Below are 5,354 nucleotides of genomic sequence, written 5' to 3' on the forward strand. Positions count from 1 at the left end.
ATAATTAGTGAAGCAAAACCATGCGGAGAGAACAAGCCCGTCTGCACGGCAGCCTTCATGCAGTGCCCCTGAACGCAGGAAGCACTGGCAGCCGCTCCAGCAGGCACCAGCTCAGTCCTCACCATCTTCCAAGGCAGGGCTCACGCAAAGGCGGGCCACAGATTACTACTCACAGGTTGTGACTGGAAGGCTCACAGCAACCCTACCAACGACGAGATGACTAGACCAGAGACCCCTCCATGAGGTTTCAACACTTCTGTAGATGCTCTGTTGAACAGGGACAAAAGCAACCATATGATTAAAAGCTTTCCTGAGTCAGACATGAACCCTTTCATTTACAAGTCAAAAATGCAATGTCAATAGTAATGAACTACAGATACTTGACAGGTAAGTCATCTACAAAGTGCTTTTTTGTCACATTCCACATACCTATTCCAGGCTCTGGATTCTGTTCAACCACATCATTTTTAACATAGTCTTTCTGAAGATTTTTTTCTTTTCTCATTTAAAACTTGCAAGACACAGAGAGGATTCATTTCAGAGGAGAAAGTTAGTGTTTCTGATGAAAGCAATCCAGGGCAGCTGCATGTCCTGCACCAGCCACCTCACCTCTCCTTGAATGCCAAATAGAGGAAGGTAAGAGCCTGCCTGTTCTGCTTCTGCTAGGCATTGGAGCAGGGATTTTACACAAAGAGCGATTCATTTCTTTAAAGAACAGACAAATGTATAGTTACAGTCACAGTGATGAAATGGGAAAAAAAAAAAGAAACTAAACTAACTGAGCTCTGAAAAGGTCCTATTTCTGAGGCACTTCATTGTACTTCATTATTCTGACATGACCAAAATCATCCTCAACATCAGCATCTCTATTAACAGCTTCAGCAGAGAAACCAGCATCTGAATTAGTTAAGGACTGATCTAATCTCATTTCTCCATATTCAGTCACTCCCCAACAAGCTTGAAATGAAAATGCAGTAAAAAAGTTTGCACCCTGTCACTGGTCCAGCAGCCCCACCTCTCTCCAGCCCATTCCTCTTTGGAGGGTCAGGGGAAGTAAACATCAGCTTTGAATGCTATCAAGTTGCATTTCTAAAGGATGCCAAAAAAAAAAAGCTATACAGAACACAAAAGCTATCGTCCACACTCTTCAGTGTAATGACTAACTCACCAATACACTGGACATTCCTGATCTATGACTTTTAGATGCATTGTACACTAAATCAAAAAGAAGAAAAGTTATTATTGCTTAGGCCTTTCATGCATAGCATTGCCTTATTCATAAATTAGTGCTTTCAAGACAGATATGAGTAAATAAATGGCCTCAGCAATTCCAGCTGTCATAGAGTTGAAATGGGATAAAGAAAGAACATGAACAGCACCACATCAGGTGATCCAGTGATACATGTCCACAAAATCCTGTTTAATTCTTAAGATTAACTCTATGCCTCAGCACAAGTCTTTTTTTTCTATTTTAGTTTTAGATTGGAAGACCTTAACCAGAATATTTTCTCTAAATGGCTGGGTTATCTAACAAGAAAATAAGCAGCTCAATTTAATTTAACAAGCATTTATCATGAATCCAAATAAAACAAAGTTATATTTTTATATGCATCAACAAAAAATTGAGGGGAAAAAAATCACGTAAACAAGCTAGTAAATTCCGGGGTTTTTTTGTCCAATACACTGTATGTAATAGTGCTAAGATAAACACTTTGTGATGAAGACAAATAGATAGAGTATCTTATTTCTAGTAGTAAAATAGTATCTCCTAAAACACTCTTCTGTGGGGGGGAAGAGAGACAAAGAAGGAGGGAGAGTAGGCTCTTCAGGCAAAACCAAAAATATTTGATTTCTTTAAGTTTGCTTTAAAATAGATTCTTCATAGGTAAGAGTTGATTTTAGTGTTCATGTTACAATTTGCTCTTGACTTTGCAAAGAGGTTCATAGGGCTTCTCAACACTCCAGAACTGTGCCAGAAATGAACTGAACAAATTTTCATGAATCAAAATCAAAAGGTGGAGAGGAAAAAACCAAACACACCAATGATTAACTATTGCCACAAAGGAAGTAATGAATGCATAGGCAGCTGTAGTTTAAAGTTATCTTAGGATTACACTGTAGTGGAGATCCCATATTTTGTATTCCTAAAGGGAAGTGACCTACCAAACACTAGAAATATTATAATTCAATAACCTTTTTTCCATTTTAATTAGACTTCTTAGAGAAAGCATAGGCTGTCAGACTTTGTTTTCTCTGTTTAATTACTTCAAAAGGAAATTTCAAATGCTTCTGCACCATTTGCATCTTAAAACTTTCTGTAGATGACTGACATTATACTGACCCCTAACACAACTCCTGTTCAGAGTTACTATTTATAAATTCTGGCAGTAGTTTACATCATTCAATTTAAGCCACAAGCATCAGGTTTGTGACAATGGTCAACCTTTGCTGGAATAGCTTCACATGCAAACCAATCATTACAGATTCTTCTGCCTTTGGTGAAGGAAACACAGCAGAAGCCTTCTTTACACGGCACACACTGAAGGACACGTTCCAAGTGTCAACAGAGAATACACACCAAAATCTACAAAAGGACCAGTAACAAATCATGAAGATCAGATGCTATTTTCCTAAGAATTCTAAAGAAACTGAAAGAAGCTGAAAAATTAAATATAGCATCTAATCTCCAGAGCAGTAGAAAGCAGCAAATGTGGCACATTAACAAAGACTGTAAAGGGATCTACTGGGCTGAAGCTACAGAGCAGTAGTTCCGACATCCACAATGAACAAAGGGATAAGAAAACCATAATAATGGATACCACAAATGAGGATGATAAATGATCACATTGCACAAGAGCCAGCACAGCTTTTGGGGGAAGAAAGTCTTGCCCCCTACATCTATTCAAATTCTTGGAGAAGTCAACAAGCATACAAACAAGGAAGATAACTATCTCTAGGTAGATCTCTCTAGGCAGATGATCCCATGCAGCCATTTTTCACAGCCATTTTCATAACTGCTCACCAGCAATTATTTTGTGCATGGTTTTTTCTTGGCAAATACTAACTCGCTAAATAAACCCCAAACCAAAAAAACCCCAACAAAAACCCAACAAAAATACCCCACCTTTCTGTCGTCACAAGATACTTCTAGGCAGTGGACACGCTATGCTAAGCTTGTAGTGTGTGCAGTTGGCCGTATTATTCAAGGATGACTAACTGCAAATTGAACACTCCTGGCTAATACATTTTGTAAAGACTTGACAAAAAGCAAAACTGATAAATGCTGAAAATTAATCCCAGGAAAGAGGGGAAGAAAACAAAATCCAAACACACAATACAGTCTTTTCTTCTGCCAAACACCTAAAGATCTAAATAAAAATATTACTGCTTGAATATAATCACCATTATATCATGTTATTTGGAAAAACATCTGATCATATTCCAAAACACTGTAGTGTACCACTCTGACAAGCTGGTAAACACAATATAGACAGACAAGGTTTATAACTGGTAGAGTAGCAAACCATACAAACAGCTTACGATATACCTAGACTGAGTGTATTTAAGTCTTTATGCATAAAGTCTCAAATATATTTTATGTACATTTGGTTTAAGTTTTAAGTAGCTTCTCTACATGTGGATTCTGCTCCAGTCTCCCTCACAGCCAAATAAAAGTGGAAGAGGAAATGTTATGATAAACGCACAGTCATGAGATTCACGCAATCTGATTTCAAGCACTACCTTTGACTTCACATTCAAACTAAATTTCTTAATCTGGGTCTGTACCTGCAGAAAGCAATTTGAAGAATCCCTTTGCTAATATTGTGAGGCTCTTGTAATCCCAGGTGCAGTTTGTGACAGCAGACACCAATCCAGAGAAGCCACCTTGAGTCCCATCTCCCTTTCCACAAGATTTCTTCTCACCCTGCACATGTTTCTAGTCCTTCCTTCCACCAGCAGCAGCCCTCACCAGATGCCTCAGTGGGTTATTGAGGGCATCAGGCTGTAGCTGTGTGGTTGGATTCTGCCAGCCCAGGGCCCTGGGTCAGTTCACCAAAAGGGTCAGAAAAGCTTCAATGCCAGCATGTAGGAGAGGCAGCCTAAAGGCGAGGGCAGGGCAGGTTTACAGCAGCACCGTTCAGATCAGCCTCAACTATGGTGGAGATGGAAACCACACCCACAGCTGTCCTCCCATACAGCAATGACATGGAGAATTCAAGTAAACTGTCCAGGAAGAGCAGAGGAAAGCATTTAACTGTCTCACTTAAAAAAAAAAAAAAAAGAATTTAGAAAATCGATTGTGCTGGTTTTCAGTCTCTAAGTCTTAAATTGGACAAAAAGAAGCAGAGAAGAGAAAGAAAGTGAGAGTGCATGAGTGGGAAAGAGTGCATTTGTGTGAGAGAATGGAAAACAAAGGTTTTAGAGTGGATTAGGCTTGAGTTCACATACTTATAAAAAGAGCTTTCATATTTTACACTGAAAACCAAGTACTTATTAGCAAGAGCTCATGACAGTAATAATCCAGAATTACCGTATAAAAAAATGAAAACTTTATATTTATTCAATATGAAAGTTTTAAAGCTCTTAATAACCCATGAAGAATGAATTTCAACAGGACTACTAAAATGTGCAGTTTCCACAGCTGATGTATGTGACTAACTGATAAGCTAAGTTTAGAACCATGGTGTTTAGACCTTATAATGCATGAAACAGAAGTCTCTTTATTCTCCTTCACATATGTCAATTTAATTTTCAGAGCCAGTCATAAATGATGAACTAAAGCACTGAGTTTAAGGCAGCCTGTATAACAGACTGGTGCTTCTCTCGCACTGTGCTTTGCTCCCTGCTAACCTGATGAAAGAGCAGTGCTGCAACCGTCCTCTTTTCACCCAAGACCCCTGAAGTACGGATCACCGTCTTCCCATTTCTTCTTCACCTGCTTCCATCCCAGAAATCTTCGATTGGTCCTATCTGCTCTACTTCGGCACTGTGCAAACAGCTCTCCTTCCTTCCCCCAGCTTTGGAGGAGAAGAAAAAGACAAAGCAGCACAAAATGAGAATGCAATGCCCAGCAAACACCAATAATTTGGTATGCCAGCTATAATGAACAGCAGCACCACCACAGCAGCCATATACTAGACTAGACATCAAGACGTACAGCTGCAAAACATCATATATACTTAGAAGCCTGAATAATAGTAGGAAAAATATACCAACAGTTTGAAGCAACGGAATCATATGAAAGGGAAAACAGATCTTTGCCCATTAAAAACCACATACAATTGTGCCGAGAGGGAAAAAATTTATTGGTCCTTTAGATTTCCAATGATTGCTTGTATTATGTTCAGCAAATT

This window comes from Pelecanus crispus, chromosome 4, assembly GCF_030463565.1.
Source record: "Pelecanus crispus isolate bPelCri1 chromosome 4, bPelCri1.pri, whole genome shotgun sequence".
In the NCBI taxonomy this organism is placed as follows: Eukaryota; Metazoa; Chordata; class Aves; order Pelecaniformes; family Pelecanidae; genus Pelecanus; species Pelecanus crispus.